The sequence below is a fragment of the Typopeltis vanoorti genome, chromosome 26 (assembly GCF_054136105.1).
Source record: "Typopeltis vanoorti isolate ZY-2024b chromosome 26, IOZ_Tvanoo_1.0, whole genome shotgun sequence".
NCBI lineage: Eukaryota > Metazoa > Arthropoda > Arachnida > Uropygi > Thelyphonidae > Typopeltis > Typopeltis vanoorti.
This window is the reverse complement of record NC_143574.1, coordinates 28715431-28733638: the sequence shown is the minus strand read 5'-3', so window position 1 is coordinate 28733638 and position 18208 is coordinate 28715431. Positions and strand designations below refer to the sequence as shown.

The following is an 18208-nucleotide window of genomic DNA, read 5'->3' as shown; positions in this document are numbered from 1 at the left end:
ACTGAACGAACTAAACGAATGAAATACTATATGGAGAACTCCTGTCAGTTATACAGCTTTGACCCTTAAGCACCCCTATAACAAATGTTATGTCCAAATATTTAAAGAGACGGAGTAAGCACGGTAAGCACTGCAGCACTCTACTACTGGCGCAAACTGCATATAAACAACAGTGGAACTGCGCGACGGACAGTGCCGCATTACGCTAATAGCTCGCATCTCACTATGACGTGCATATGCTTGCGCGCGTAGCAATATGACACTGTGGTAAACAGTGCTGCTAGCGCCCTCCTGAGTGCTACAGGATGAATTTTTATTATTTTTTATACGAAATAAGAGAATTGTATAGGATCGTTGATGATAAAATTAAATGTTACAAGCAAATATAAATTAATTCATAAATATATTCATAGATCGAGAAAAATTGGGGAGTGCTGCAGTTCCGAAGTGCCCTATGCACGAGCCGCCCCTGCTTATTGTTAACCTCGAAAGACAATCCTTTGAAAATATGAATAATTGCAATTGAATCATCATTCATAGGGGGGGGAAATGGCGTAATAAGAGTGAAAAATATTTATTTCCAAAAAAAAAAAAAAAAAATGAAGACAGGATAGAAAGAAGGAAGAAACAAGAATAGATACAGCTCTTCTTAAATGTGTGTGTGTGTGTGTGTGTGTGTGTGTGTGTGTGTGTGTGTGTGTGTGTGTGTGTGTGTGTGTGTGTGTGTGTGTGTGTGTGTGTGTGTGTGTGTGTGTGTGTGTGTGTGTGTGTGTGTCTCGTAGAACACATCCAACACATATATGAACAGCAAACTAGAATCATCAAAAGATTTCTTTGATATCCACAGACAAATGGACCTCCGGCATGCAACTCGAATAAGTTCGGCTTCTGACTGCACCGAACGCAGACCAGAATAAAGCTACTCCTCTTCTCCCTAACGTTTATAAACATTAACGATCTGATTACTGACAAGGGACCTTGAAAACATCAATTCCTTCAGTTCTGAAAGAGGCATTTGATTAATTATCAGACTAGCCTGGATTTTTTCTTTTTCTTTTTTGTAAAGACAGGGGAAAATGCATCTTGAGAATTCGTTGATATCGTAGAACTCCCCGGAAATTAAGGGCAAATGAATACGTTGTAATTATTGTCAAAGAACGATATTTGGTATGTAAATATATAATCCTGGGTTGTTCACACAATTCATGAAAATTAAATGAGCTAAATGGATGTCCAGACACATGCACAAAGAACAATCAAATTATCAAAATAAATAAATAAACAAATATTTAAAAAAAAAAAAAAAAGTTCGAATTGTATATATTTATTTTAGTACATAAGAATGGACGCATTATTCTTCGTTTATAGAAACTGGCGAGGAGTGTACAATAATCGTGCTATCAATTTTTAAAAGTAAATATATGCGTGCACAATAATAAACCATCGAAATAAAATATCAATTATTGAAACTACAATAAAAATATCTACTGAATATTTTACAACAATATAAAAAATAGGTACCTGTTGTGATCACTTGTTTGAATACCAATAATGCTTATAGTTTACGTTGTTTTCAGACTTATGGTTTATTCTCTGAAAAATAGTCTTTGCATTTTTGCTGTAGACCGAATTATCAACTGTGAGCACAGCAGTTGAATATCAATCCTAAAAATGGATTTCCAAAATCGACCTGTGTTTCCAATCCTACCTTCAAGTATCAGTTAAAATTGAGATTAAAATCTACTCACTAAAATTCTCCAAATCGTTTTTCCTTCTCTTCATAGTCGTCTCTATGAACACAAGCTAAAACCTGAACACATGTGCCGTCCAACGGACATTTCGTTTTTCTACAAAATCTTAACTAAGAGCTGGTATATCTGTCTTGTGAGAGCAAGGAGAAAGCGCAATTATGGTGATGACACCCAGCGCCATCTACCGGGGAAAATGAGAGATTCGTCTAACGAAGATTGCATTAGAGGAACAGATACAGATGGAATACGATTTATGATTACATCGCGCTACGCTGAGTTTATTGACAATCAGTGGAGATATTATAGATTCTTAATTGAATAAAAATATTTTTTTTCCTCCCTAAAGTTATTGTGACGTCATCATTATCGTAATTGTTAGAGACAAAGTTAAAATCCGAATTCAGTTGTAATCGAGTTGGAAGGTTGTGTTTGAGAGCAGAAGTAGCCAAGGATGAGGCGAGCGTGTGTTCTTTTGACCAATTTGCCTGTATTAGGGATGAAAAATCGAAGTTTATGGAAGGAAAAAGTTTGTGTCTTTACCCAATTTTTCTATTAATGATCTTCGTGTTGTCATGATTTCGTCAAAAATTATTCAAATAATAATAACAACAATATGATGATGAAGATGACGGCTATCTTCAATTGGGAAAAAACTGGGTTCGATTCTTGTGACGACGAGAGGATTCCTTATTTGGGTTTTTTCAGTTGGAGGTAGCAGGTTTTTTTTTTTCCGGTTTTTCATCCCGCGTACAGACAAATCGACCTTGAACACACACAATTTAAAGACAAAAAATACTGTTGTTGGTGATGGTGGGCGATAGATGGCGCTGATGGCAGTGGAGAGGGTGAGATGTATTTAGCGAAGTAGGGTGCCCTCCCGCGTGAGTCCTTGGACTCCCTGGAGGTGTCACGTAATCAGGCCCGTTCCGTACAGGGGTGCAAAGGGTGCGAATCCGGGAGACACATTTTAGGGGCGGTATAATCGAACACGTTCCTAAATAATACACTGAACCTTTTGTGCATTTGTCAGCTTCGCATGTGACAGATTTCAGTGAGGGCTGAGTCGCTGGGTAGTTAAATAAACATTACTACTACTATACTAATAATAATAATAATATTAATATTATTATTATTTTGCATATATCCTTAGAATACTTTAACGATGTTTATAACTATACAAATTTTAGCAAATTCTCATATACTAAAAATATGAATTAAAAAGAAAAGTGTTTGGCCAGTGCAGAGTATTACATACAAAACACAGCTTGAAAATGAAGATTTTGCTCAGGTGCCATCTATTAGACAAGCAGTGAACTATCACTCCCCCACACCTGGTTTATTGAAATATTTCATCTCTTCCGTCATGTGACAAACTCTGAAATGCCAAACCAAAAAGAGTCTTCATGAATTATTTATTTTTAATTTTAATTTAACCTTCTTGGAGGTGTTTCATTATCAGATTCCTAACTTATTTTAATGAATTATGAACAGAAATATCTACTGTGAGTAATTTAAAATTTAAATTTGTAAAATATATTTATTTATTAGGAAATATTAATAGTAATTTCTTAATATGCAAATTATTAATTGAATTTTTTTTTAATGAGGAATTTTCTTAGGTATAAATCTTTATATATAATGCAACGTACTGTCCGATCGATGGCAGTGCACTGATTCCACTGAATACAACGCTAATAGGCGTTGGTTCAAATCCCGGCTACAATGCGAAAAACCTTTAAAAACGCGTTTTCAGCTGTTAGCCGGTCTTTATATAGAGGCGAAAGAGTTTTTTCTTCTTCGAAACTCGAATTTTTAAAAGAGACAAACCAGCCCTAGAACACACTCGATTATTCGATATAATATACTCATCTAATAGACTCAACTGTTCGACTTAAGTGTTATAATAACAATAAACCCGCCCACCTCGACATGGTAATGGTAAACAAGGGGGTTTTCAGCATTTTCGTCGATGTACATTATCTAAAAAGTATCTTAGTTTCAAAAAAAAAGTAGAATAAAATAAAAATAATAATAGAACTTACTTGAACACTTTTAGCTTAGAAGCAGCTGTCAACTCTTCTAGCATGGTGACAGGTCATTGCGTTGTATTCTTAAATATTTCTTATGTCTGTGTCTTAATTCACAAATCACGATGATACGAGTGACAGTAAACAAACAACCAAACAGACGTACAAAATAATAAAAATACATAAATTGAAACAGCATCATTTTGTTTACCAAGTATTTAAAGGGACAGAGCACCCATCAAAGTTTAAAGTAAAGAAAAAAAAAAGTGATCTATACTTCCATGTGCGCATGCGCAGTTCCTTTTTATAAACAGGATTTTTTAATTTTTTTGTAAATTATTTAAAGAAAATAAATAAAATTTAAAATAAATAAATAAAAATAACTTTGATCGACATGATCAGCGCCAACAACTGAAACTATATTTGCATGTTTGAAACACACAACCAGTCATCAAAATTCAATTAAAACGTTTCGAACATTTTAGAGCTCTTCAGTATACGACGCAATTGCAATGTCTTAAGCTTTATAATATTCAATTAAAGCTATTTATGGATTGCAACTTCTTAACTTCAACGTACATGATGGTTTCGAATATTAGTTTTAATTAATTTATTATTATATTATTATTATTTTTATTTATTTATTTATTTATTTATTTTATTTATTTTTTATGTCTCTCACGAAATGTAAAATTATACATTAGTTCCGGAAATGAGTTAAACAATTTTTCGATTTTTATTAATTTTTATTTTTTACATATCCCGAAACTCTAACAGACCAAACATGCAACCTAAAACCACTTAAAAATGAAAAAAAAAAAATAAAATAAAAATAATTGGCCATAAATACTGAAAGGAAAAATAGTAGACATATGATTAAAAATACGAAAAAGGTTAAAAAACAATATTCAGTGTGTCGGCCCTAGGAAAAAAAAAAAAAAAAAATCTGGACTATACGAACACAGTTACATCGTTTAGCTACTATTATTACTATTAATAATCATAATCATAATAATCTACGACAATTACGGATATTTAAAGCTGACCCATTGTCATTGTTTTTGTAATCATAATTTTAGGATACAGTGCTCAGTTTTATGCCTAAATGCGTTTTGATGCATAAATTGGTGTACTCTCCTCGCCAGTTTGTCTGTTGTGGAAAAGAAAAATCCGAATTTCTTACAGGGAAGAAACCTGCCGCTTCCGTCCGAGACCGGTTACGCACCTTCATATGAAAATTCGTAATAAAATTTAGAACTTAAACGAGATTCAAATCAAATTGACTAAAAGGATATCCTTGAAACTTTCAGAATCTACATGGCAATACTAGGTAATGTAAATGTGAGAATACCTAACAAACCTCCTAAAAACTATGTGGGATATACCAATGAAACATGTCGGGAAAAAATGAGCTAAGATTAACTGACTTTGCCCCATTCAGGGGTGTAGCTAGAGCTTTTGTAGCCCGGGGCGGACCCTGAGTTTGCCGCCCCTTTCAATGCACATCAAAAATACTGCAAAAAGTGAAAGAGACGTACAGGGACATAAATTAAAACTATGCAAAAGTTCTAAAAGGTTCAAAGTGCCGCCCGGGGAGTCTCGTCCCCTCTGCCCCTCCTCTAGCTACACCTCTGGTCCCATTCAAAATTTTAAAATAGAAATTCTTTTATTAAGACATAAATATGTGCATACATCTATAGGAAGCAACGCTCTTTCAACCGTAAGTAACTTTTGAGAATGTGTGTTTGTGTGTGTGTGTGGGGGGGGGATTCTACAGTAAACCATAATTGAAAGAAGAGCCAATAAGTATCCCTGGTTTTTAGACACATTGCTGAAGAGTGTATGGGCAGACAACTGTGGCCATTTTGTGATCCTAAACCCAATCGTGCACATTGTTGCTTGAAATAGTATGATTGTTATGGTCGATTCTTTTCTGAGGCGTGAGGTGTAAAACACGCGTTTCTGGGAAATAAAAAACTGCTAATTGCCTGTACTACAGAGTGACTGACCTGAAAAATCGAACTCTTTCTTGTAAAAGTCTAGCAGGTTGAAGAAACTTTGCTCTGTGGTTACAAATGCACCGTAAAAGTAACATAATAAATTAAAATAAAAAATGACGAAATACCAGCAAATGAAATTGAAAATGAAAATACAGTAAATTAAGCATAGCGAAACAAAAATAAATTATTATTATTATTATTATTATTATTATTATTATTATTATTATTATTATTATTATTATTATTATTATTATTATTATTATTATTATTATTATTATTATTATTATTATTTGTCACCTCCAGGGAGTCCAAAGACTCATTGAGGGAGAGCATCTACTCTACAACTCTGTCTCCACCATTCACAATCTACCAACTGAGCGCAACTACACCAACGCCATCTGCCGCCGACCATCACCATTAGTATTTCCACAGACAATCACAAACATCCATGCCCATATGAAATATAAATACATGTAATTACAATGATAACTATAGAAATAAATAGATTCAAAATGTGAATAGAATGTCCATCAATAGACTATGAAAAATAAACAAACTAAATATTATAACAAAATTAATCAAAAGAAATCCAGGAAGACCTTCAGATGTGTCAAACCAGAACATGTTGCTAGGCATAACACTGTGAAGTGAAAACATTGACTGCAATTTGTTCATTAAAGTTAGTTTTGTTTTAAAGTGGAGAGTTTTTAACAATGAAGACAAAGTAAGAAAATTGCAATTTTTACAAAAAAACATTCTACAACTAACAATGAATATTTATAGTACAAAATCCAAATGCCTGCGTGCAGTTCTATATTGTATCCATAGCGCTAAGCTACTCAAAGAAAGATCATTCGAAAAAGCTCCTCCATTCTCTGATTACAGGAACTTTTTCTAAGCCTTTCTTCGACGAATTCATGAGTGAACCAATCTCTGGCACAGATGTTTATCTCCCGGAAACACAGGCTCTCAATCTCGGACCTCAAGAAAATCGACTGTAGAACCCGAGCTATTTCAGACCATAATACATGGTGTTAGAATTTTTATTGATCACAAGATGGCGGTAATTGTCCACCATACTCTACAATCTATATGCTTGTGAAAATCATTGATGGCCTTGAGCCAGAGCCAGTAATCTGTATTGGTTAAAGAGAGATTGGCTTCCCACCCTTCAAAAGTTGGAGCTAAATGGCTTCACTTTCTTTCATTGGAGATAAAAAAGCGTTAGCATTTAATTAATTTATTTATTTCATAAGTCAAAAAAGGCTCTAAATTCAATTACTGTAATAACGTAAATGAATTTATTATTTTCTTTATTATTTATTATTTTATTTTATTTTATTTATTATTTTTATTTTATTTATTATTTTATTTTATTTTATTTTTTATTTTTATTTTATTTATTATTATTATTAATATTATTATTTATTTTATTTATTATTTATTATTATTTTATTATTATTAATAAATATTATTCTATTTATACAAGTTTCAGTGTAACTTGCAGTGACAGATTGTCAGCAATCTTTGACGAAGGTATGTGGACGCATGCGCGTAAATCAGAATTCCAAAATAGGATGTGTGTTTTAAAATGTCAAGATCTATTTACAGTTATAAACTATTTCAAGTGTATCCACTTGTGTGGCGAAATATCAGTCTTATTTTATGTGATGCGTTGATTTCACCGGCGCCAGTCATCACGCGTGATTTTGAATATGTAGCGTCGGGGTCGATAACCCTTTTCTTGTGTGAACTATTTGCAGAAGTTGTGATAGCCGTGACAAATACCACGTACAAATAGTCAGTGTCAAAAAGACAAATCTGCAGTTTTCTCGCTAACGCCCTGTAGATGGCGTTACGAGAAAGAAAGATTGAAGCAGTATATCAGAGCGATAGTTTCAATTCAAAATAACATTTTTTTTTCTATTTTAGGAATATTTCTTTCGTAAGAAACATGTACAAAAAAGAGATTTCTTTTCTTTTATTTCTAAGAAAAATTAATTACGTAATTAGATTCGCAAACTTTGTAAAAGTAGTTTGAATATCTTACTGCAATTAAAAATTATCAAAGCGAAATAATTTACAAAGTTCCTAAGTTTGCCGAAAGATGGCAGCACCCTTTTTGAAGGTTTGGAATGATTTTTAGACTCCAGTACTGTAGTAAGCAACTTCTTACTTTAGAAATAACCACGGAACCTTTATTTTAAAAGCTATAAATCCAATTCCAGAATTCGTAGCAATAATTTCAATAGATATCCTCTGTAATCACTTCCCACACCAATTTAAAGGAAAGCTATTTAGCAAACTAGTTAAATAGAACTTCAAAAAACCGCTTGTTGTGAATTTAAATGGGGAGATTCATTAGTGTCGACTTGCTGTACAAAAATGCTGTGGAATTACTTTTCCAAACTCTTCCGATTAAGTCATTCTCTGCATTGATCGGAAAACATGTAAGTAACGGGATCGGGCCCTAACTCTTAGTAAGAGAAGCTAATTTATAAAGGGACACGCGAAAACACCTGCTAAGTAGAAAATCGATAAGTCACTCAGAATATCTTTCAGCTGCTTCTAGTGTCCACCTACGAGAATCTTGATTCAATTTTAATGACCACAGAGAAGTCAAGTCTCCTATCATTCGTCTGGTGTTAACAGTTCGCATTTATCACCAGCGGAGGAAAATCTATGACTTCTCGTTTCGTAGAGCAAAAAAAACGAACTCGAATTAAAATGGTGTGATTGGCCGCTACACTCGCATAGAAGAATGTTGGGATTAGCTAAACAAACAAAGTGGTGAGTGTGTGCATTTCTCTCTTCGTTTCTGTATTTGATCTTATTTATGTAGAAATTTTAACTCAAAGTTAAAATTTCTATATAAATTTTAATAATGATACTAAATACCAAATTTTAGATACGAAGAGAGTGTTGACGAATAATAAATATGCTTCATAAATGTTATTTTTTAAAAATAAGTAAACTAAATGTGCAATTATTTATTTTATTTGATACTGCTTGCATTTTGTGTTTCAAATTGAAAGTGATAATGACCTTAAAAGGGCATTTTGTGTTAAAGCTAAAAGTGATGATAGCCATAAAAGGGCATTTTGTGTTAAAAGTGATGATGGCCATAAAAGGGCATTTTGTGGTAAAGCTAAAAGTGATGATGGCCATAAAAGGTCATTTTGTGTTAAAGCTAAAAGTGATGATAACCATAAAAGGTTATTATGTGTTAAAGCTAAAAGTGATGATGGCCATAAAAGGTCATTTTGTGTTAAGGCTAAAAGTGATGATAACCATAAAAGGTCATTATGTGTTAAAGCTAAAAGTGATGATAGCCATAAAGGTCATTTTGTGTTAAAAGTGATGATGACCTTAAAAGGGCATTTTGTGGTAAAGCTAAAAGTGAGGATAGCCATAAAAGGTCATTTTGTGTTAAAAATGATGATGACCTTAAAAATGCATTTTGTGTTAAAGCTAAAAGTGAGGATAGCCATAAAAGGTCATTTTGTGTTAAAGCTAAAAGTGATGATAGCCATAAAGGTCATTTTGTGTTAAAAGTGATGATGACCTTAAAAGGGCATTTTGTGGTAAAGCTAAAAGTGAGGATAGCCATAAAAGGTCATTTTGTGGTAAAGCTAAAAGGGATGATGGCCATAAAAGGTCATTTTGTGTTAAAGCTAAAAGTGATGATAACCATAAAAGGTCATTATGTGTTAAAGCTAAAAGTGATGATAGCCATAAAGGTCATTTTGTGTTAAAAGTGATGATGACCTTAAAAGGGCATTTTGTGGTAAAGCTAAAAGTGAGGATAGCCATAAAAGGTCATTTTGTGTTAAAAGTGATGATGACCTTAAAAGGGCATATTGTGGTAAAGATAAAAGTGAGGATAGCCATAAAAGGTCATTTTGTGGTAAAGCTAAAAGTGATGATAGCCATAAAGGTCATTTTGTGTTAAAAGTGATGATGACCTTAAAAATGCATTTTGTGTTAAAGCTAAAAGTGAGGATAGCCATAAAAGGTCATTTTGTGTTAAAAGTGATGATGACCTTAAAAGGGCATTTTGTGGTAAAGCTAAAAGTGAGGATAGCCATAAAAGGTCATTTTGTTGTAAAGCTAAAAGTGATGATGGCCATAAAAGGTCATTTTGTGTTAAAGCTAAAAGTGATGATAACCATAAAAGGTCATTATGTGTTGAAGCTAAAAGTGATGATAGCCATAAAGGTCATTTTGTGTTAAAAGTGATGATGACCTTAAAAATGCATTTTGTGTTAAAGCTAAAAGTGAGGATAGCCATAAAAGGTCATTTTGTGGTAAAGCTAAAAGTGATGATAGCCATAAAGGTCATTTTGTGTTAAAAGTGATGATGACCTTAAAAATGCATTTTGTGGTAAAGCTAAAAGTGAGGATAGCCATAAAAGGTCATTTTGTGTTAAAAGTGATGATGACCTTAAAAGGGCATTTTGTGGTAAAGCTAAAAGTGAGGATAGCCATCAAAGGTCATTTTGTGGTAAAGCTAAAAGTGATGATAGCCATAAAGGTCATTTTGTGTTAAAAGTGATGATGACCTTAAAAATGCATTTTGTGTTAAAGCTAAAAGTGAGGATAGCCATAAAAGGTCATTTTGTGTTAAAGCTAAAAGTGATGATAGCCATAAAGGTCATTTTGTGTTAAAAGTGATGATGACCTTAAAAGGGCATTTTGTGGTAAAGCTAAAAGTGAGGATAGCCATAAAAGGTCATTTTGTTGTAAAGCTAAAAGTGATGATAACCATAAAAGGTCATTATGTGTTAAAGCTAAAAGTGATGATAGCCATAAAGGTCATTTTGTGTTAAAAGTGATGATGACCTTAAAAATGCATTTTGTGTTAAAGCTAAAAGTGAGGATAGCCATAAAAGATCATTTTGTGTTAAAGCTAAAAGTGAGGATAGCCATAAAAGGTCATTTTGTGTTAAAAGTGATGATGACCTTAAAAGGGCATTTTGTGGTAAAGCTAAAAGTGAGGATAGCCATAAAAAGTCATTTTGTGGTAAAGCTAAAAGTGATGATAACCATAAAAGGTCATTATGTGTTAAAGCTAAAAGTGATGATAGCCATAAAGGTCATTTTGTTGTAAAGCTAAAAGTGATGATGGCCATAAAAGGTCATTTTGTGTTAAAGCTAAAAGTGATGATAGCCATAAAGGGCATTTTGTGTTAAAAGTGATGATGACCTTAAAAGGGCATTTTGTGGTAAAGCTAAAAGTGAGGATAGCCATAAAAGGTCATTTTGTTGTAAAGCTAAAAGTGATGATGGCCATAAAAGGTCATTTTGTGTTAAAGCTAAAAGTGATGATAACCATAAAAGGTCATTATGTGTTGAAGCTAAAAGTGATGATAGCCATAAAGGTCATTTTGTGTTAAAAGTGATGATGACCTTAAAAATGCATTTTGTGTTAAAGCTAAAAGTGAGGATAGCCATAAAAGGTCATTTTGTGGTAAAGCTAAAAGTGATGATAGCCATAAAGGTCATTTTGTGTTAAAAGTGATGATGACCTTAAAAATGCATTTTGTGGTAAAGCTAAAAGTGAGGATAGCCATAAAAGGTCATTTTGTGTTAAAAGTGATGATGACCTTAAAAGGGCATTTTGTGGTAAAGCTAAAAGTGAGGATAGCCATCAAAGGTCATTTTGTGGTAAAGCTAAAAGTGATGATAGCCATAAAGGTCATTTTGTGTTAAAAGTGATGATGACCTTAAAAATGCATTTTGTGTTAAAGCTAAAAGTGAGGATAGCCATAAAAGGTCATTTTGTGTTAAAGCTAAAAGTGATGATAGCTATAAAGGTCATTTTGTGTTAAAAGTGATGATGACCTTAAAAGGGCATTTTGTGGTAAAGCTAAAAGTGAGGATAGCCATAAAAGGTCATTTTGTTGTAAAGCTAAAAGTGATGATAACCATAAAAGGTCATTATGTGTTAAAGCTAAAAGTGATGATAGCCATAAAGGTCATTTTGTGTTAAAAGTGATGATGACCTTAAAAATGCATTTTGTGTTAAAGCTAAAAGTGAGGATAGCCATAAAAGATCATTTTGTGTTAAAGCTAAAAGTGAGGATAGCCATAAAAGGTCATTTTGTGTTAAAAGTGATGATGACCTTAAAAGGGCATTTTGTGGTAAAGCTAAAAGTGAGGATAGCCATAAAAGGTCATTTTGTGGTAAAGCTAAAAGTGATGATAACCATAAAAGGTCATTATGTGTTAAAGCTAAAAGTGATGATAGCCATAAAGGTCATTTTGTTGTAAAGCTAAAAGTGATGATGGCCATAAAAGGTCATTTTGTGTTAAAGCTAAAAGTGATGATAGCCATAAAGGGCATTTTGTGTTAAAAGTGATGATGACCTTAAAAGGGCATTTTGTGGTAAAGCTAAAAGTGATGATAGCCATAAAAGGTCATTTTGTGTTAAAGCTAAAAGTGATGATAGCCATAAAGGTCATTTTGTGTTAAAAGTGATGATGACCTTAAAAATGCATTTTGTGTTAAAGCTAAAAGTGAGGATAGCCATAAAAGGGCATTTTGTGTTAAAAGTGATGATGACCTTAAAAGGGAATTTTGTGGTAAAGCTAAAAGTGATGATAGCCATAAAAGGTCATTTTGTGGTAAAGCTAAAAGTGATGATAACCATAAAAGGTCATTATGTGTTAAAGCTAAAAGTGATGATAGCCATAAAAGGTCATTTTGTGTTAAAGCTAAAAGTGATGATAGCCATAAAAGGTCATTTTGTGTTAAAGCTAAAAGTGATGATGGCCATAAAAGGGCATTTTGTGTTAAAGCTTAAAGTGAATTTTATGTTTAAAAATTTTAAGGCTGACAGCATGCACAAAACATTGTAATAACATGTGGATGCTCAATTAAAATAAAATTGTAAATGCAAATCTGTGATCTGAATTGAAAGTATCACAGATCTCTTTCCTGGATTTGCGTTCTCCGTGTTTCTTTTCTTTCTTTTTTCTTTTATTTTTTTATGTGTGTGAAGGTATATTATTATTTATTAACATCATAATATTTCACAAAGTTGTAATGCTATCATACTAACATAATTCTCCTGGAGCCATCGCTGAATGGTAACAATACCAACGATATCCGTTGGTTGGAAAACGCTAGATTAATGCCAACATGCAAACGTGATCCTTATAACCTGACCTCAGCTAAAGATAAGTTAGTCTCACAGGAAGGATCTTCCAGCTTTTCATTTGACCAAACATGCAAACCAGACGCACGACAAACGCACATAATACACTGATCTTATCAAAGTAGCTTCATGAGATACTATATTAATTACTGAAGTAATTACGTTGAGTTATCTCGTGAGATAACTCAATCCAACGCAACTAGTTTTCCTAGATAAGTTCTGGGACTCGAAAATAAATAAATAAAATAACTAATAAGGCAAAATCGATCGTGTTATTTTAATTTTCAATCAATACAACCCATAAAGTAATTTATATAATCTTAAAGTAATTTACATTTTTCAAATGAAAGCTGTTTTTCAAGAATTCCTAATCGCTTGTATTGCCAACATTAAATATTTTATATAATTATGTGTAGACTTCCCTGTAGACTTGTTTTTCCAGGAACCCCCTCTTGATTTTGTGCCTGATTAGTCAATATCCCTCTTTTATAATAGAAACCCAAACTTTCATGTTGCCTTGCCAACCTGTTATGAAGTTTTTTCCTCCCTTTTTTTTTTTTTGGTTCGTCATCTGAAATACTTGTACAGCTACTCTGCTTCCAAGAGATCTTTATCTTTCTTCTTAATTCCTATTCCGACACTTTATTGTCCGGATAGGAACTGTCCAGACACTTTCGCAATTTACAATTGATACCAGCAGGCGAACCCTACTATCGAGTATGTCCACCTATGGCCTTGATCACCTCCTGCATCTTTTGAGGAAGGCTTTCCACCAATATGGGCAGACATCAGGTGGAATTTGTCTCCATTGCTCCATCAAAGCAGCACTGAGTTCAGCGACAGATCCAGGACGTGCTGCTCTGCACCGCAATCACCGCTCTAATTTATCCTACATATGTTCGATGGGGTTGAGATCAGGACTCTGTGCAGGCCAGAGCAGTCGTTTAACACCCAGATCTTCATACCATCCATAACAGCTGCAGCTCCGTGGCACGGGGCATTGTCGTCTTGATAGTAACATGGGGCCAGTTCTATAAAAACTCGCTCCAGAATATCGTTTTCCAGTGGTCAATTGTCTAGTTCACACGCTCTTTACACCAGGCCAGACGAGCAATCTTGATCGGCTGGTGTACCACTGCTCTTTCGTGGAAATCCAGTAAATGGAGTTATTTTCGTACAGCATACTCTAAGTGCGCACCATGGTGTTACTGGAGCTCTAGAGCTCATCACGGATGGTCTGTACGGATTGTAGCCGGTTTTTGCATGCCTTCCGTTTTAACCACCCACCCACCCCGTCCCTATCAGTCATTTTCATCAGCCGCCTTGAGTATTTTCCTGCACTTGTGATGCCAGAACGTCCCCATTTGTTGATTACATCGACAGCCGTTGATTTTGGATGCTCTAGTTGAGCGGCAATGGCACGTATCAACACGCCATCAATGTGACAGCCCACGATGATACCTCTCTCGAAGTCACTGAGTTTACGTCGTGTTGCCATACTTTTTGATTTGAATACAGTTGAAAGCAGGTGGCAATACATCGTGTTGCCACCTGTATTCAACTCCAACGACGAAATATTGCTTCCTACTATGTGCACACCAGTTTTTATGTTATTCACAAACATGGAATAAGTTCAAATAACAGGGGTATCCGGACAAGTATTGGTAGGTAGACTACTTAAATGTTTCGAGTAACTTCAATTCACGATAGTCTTAAAAGATCAGAAGAGTGATCAAAGAATGATTGAAAATTTGAACAAATGCAAACATGTGATCAGTACTGACTACGATAGTATTAGATGGATATCAGTTGGACAAAGTTTTAGAAAAAAGTTAATGAATACAAGGATTTAGTATTTTGGTTTGACAGGAACTTTTAAGTGCGACTGGTAAACTCACCAAATTGCAGGCTTAGTTAAAAGAAGTCATAATCCAAACTTTGATATTGTCAATATTGGATTATGATTATGGATTATTACTCCTAAGTTTTCAATGAACTTCCGTAGCTCAGTCGATATAGACGAATGAGCCAACGAGAGCTCTCTAAAGTGCGGGCGTACTATATTCGGGAAACAGTGACTAAATGTATAGAAGGACTGAATTGTGATCGTTTAAAGAATTCGATAGTTAAGTAGTAATCCAACGAGCTAATGTGACATGAGATTGGGCACATTTAGAAGAAAATGCGCAAGCTATTAGATTCGTTTTTTTATCTTTCCTTTGATATATACAGATAATATTCTGAATGCGTGGATTTTATTAAAATGCACTGTTTAGAACATTTAAATTTCACAAATCATATCAGTTTTCGTTTCAAGTAGCCTATTTTTTGAGAAACAAAATTAAGTTAATAGCCATGTACAGAGAACGGCTCTACGTTTAGCCATGAAGTAAATGGTTCCACTTTAACAGAGTGCAATTATGAATAGGGCCTTTTATGGAATACCCACTTTAACAATGCATTCTCTGTTTAATATCGCAAAGCGTTGGTTACAATTATATTGTTCCATCCTACTTCGCTTTATATGATCGACTTATTGATCTGTCACAGCCAAGTAACTAGGCATCACATAATCCAATTTGAGTGGTCTGTTTTTCTATCAGTGCGTGTGTATTCTCTGGCAAAAACAAAATAAAATATCATTCAGTTTATCTGTTTAGTAGATGGGGCCCTCTTTATTGTGATATGGAGGTGTTTGATTTCAATCTCTATTTCTTAGTTTTCTTATGTTTTTTTTTTTCATATGTCAACCAATATTATCCAGAAATATTCACGACAATATCAGGTGACCACAATATTCTTGGATTAATCTCTATGAATTAATAAAATAACGGATTGTTTTTATTTAAGTAAGTTGAGGTCCATCTGGTCTGGGGGTCTTTCCCCCAGAGGCAAAGCTACATGCCACCGGACGGATCCCCAGGTTGCTTATCTTGGAATGGCCACTACAGATGGTGGCTAGCTGTGAATAGCCAATAAGCAGTCCCGGACAAGAAGCGGCAATACTAACAGGACGTGGTAGGTTAGTGGACAACTCCAGTAACTCTATAAAATGCCACAGAAGTCCAATGACGGTACTGCGTCAAGGCAAACTTAAGCTGCCCTAAGCCTAAACATAACCTATAGGCTCCTTCTTACATCTCTCCCAAGCTCTTCAAGGAAGACTGAAGGTTTGTCAGATAAGCGTTGATGTGCTGACACTAAAAAGAAAATACGATTGAAATCGGATGCCAAAGAACACCAGAAAAGACCGATTCCGGCTCGGACGTCGCCCGTTCAAACAAGCTCCGCGTCCCCAATCGAGCAATCAAGGTTGGATCGAAAAATCAGCTATTGAAAACAAAGACAAAAAAATCCAACAAAAAAAAATACTCCATGACATAACATAAATGGACATGGCGCTCCTTCGATGGCAGGCACGGGAATATGATCGACCTGATATTAATAGATCAGAAATGGAGAACATCAGTTCAACAGTGCAGATCATTCCAAGGAGTTGGTGTTGATTCAGACCACAGCTTAGTGATTGCGAATATAAGACTAAAACTAAAATAGAAATACAAAGTTCCAAAAAGGTACAGACATCTCAAGACTAAATGAAGACAGGCTAAGAACAGCAATGCAAAGATATTGAACAGTACTATGGAGAACACAAAAGTAGAAAGGTCTATAAACTTATAAGAAATGTCAATAGGAAGTGGCAAACAAGATCGGTAGCAGTCAAAGATGAAGACGGTAAAGTATTGATAAACAAGACTGAAATTATACACAGACGGACAAGATATTGCAATGAACTATATAACCATCAACTAAATGATACTGCAACAGAAGTAATCAAAGAAAAGCAATCTCTCCACCAGCAGAGATCTTTGAAAATGGCATCTTGGAAGAGGAGGTGAATAAGGCTATAAAACATCTCAAGAACAATAAGTGTCCTGGAAATGACAACATAATAGGCGAGATGCTTAAATATGGGGAGAATTGGTTGTAAAAGAAATGCATAAGCTATGTAATGAAATATGGAGATCAGGGTATGCCCCCGAAGAGTGTAAAAAATCGGTCTTGGTTGTTGTTCATAAGGGCAGTTCTTTAGAATGCACCAATTACAGAACTATTGCATTAATGAGTCATCTTGGCAAAGTGCTGATGAAAATACTTACAGAACTCCTGAAGGGTTATATGGATATCTTCCTGATGAGCAAGCTGGATTTCGAAAAGATCGAAGTACGGTGCAAGAGATACTCGCACTGAGACTAATAGCAGAGAAAGCTCGAAGAAAGAACAAAAAGATATACTGCTGTTTCGTGGACCTGGACTTCCAAAAAGCATTTGATAATATTGACCAAAATATAACATGGGCTGTCTTGGAATCCTATGGTGTGGACAATAAATTGATCCGCCTGCTGAAAGATATAAACGGCCAAGCACAAGCAACAATCAAGACAGCAGATGTGACTTAAGATTGGTTTGCCACTAGTTAAGGCACAAGACAAGGGGATCCAATATCACCAATCATCTTCATCACACATCTGGAAGAACACTAGATAAGATTAAAGAAGAAGGTGGAGGCATTTCAATAAATGGCATGAGAATAAACTACCTCTGCTTTGCAGATGACATCATCCTGATTGAAGAAGACGCAGCAAGGCTGGAACAGACATTGCAAACACTATACACAGAAGGAAAAAGATACAGACTAAATGTCAACTTTGAGAAAACTAAAACAATGATATTTGGACAACAGGAGTTACTGAACAAAGTTACCATAGATAGAGTTCAACTGGTAAATGTGGAACACTTCATATATCTTGGATGCCACATGAGGCATGACTTGGACCCAAAAAAAGATAAAAATTAGAATAGCCAGAGCAACAACTATTTTAAAAGCCATGGACAAAATATGAAAGAGCCGAGCTATAAAGATGCAAACTAAACTGCGCATTGTAGAAACCTGTATCTTCAGCAGTCCTGTATGTTCTAAGGATGTGAGGCCTGAGTACTCCTGAGAGAATCTTAAAGGAGGATATTAGGAAATCTATAGACGAATAGAACCAAACGAAAACCTGAAACAGAAAATAATCAAAAGGAAGCTACGTCTATTTGGCCATATATGTAGAATGAATGATGAGGGAAAATTACAAACGCTGCTGTTTGGAATGATCGAAGTAAAATCTGTTGTTGCATTCAGTGCTACAGATTCTGCAATAAGAAATGTGAGTTGGAAACACAACCCTACCAGGTTTAGTCCGTAGATTCTACCCACCATCCTA

General features: G+C 34.6%; 1 protein-coding gene across 1 annotated transcript in view; it reads right to left on the bottom strand.

Moving 5' to 3' along the window:
* Positions 1 to 1670, bottom strand: part of LOC150092442 (dopamine receptor 2-like) — a 57920-nt gene extending 56250 nt beyond the window's left edge. Inside the window, exon 1 of the mRNA XM_090415072.1 lies at positions 1522 to 1670. The gene's annotated coding sequence lies outside the window, so the exon portion shown is untranslated. The remainder of the gene's footprint in view (positions 1 to 1521) is intronic.
* Positions 1671 to 18208: the final 16538 nt, after the last annotated feature.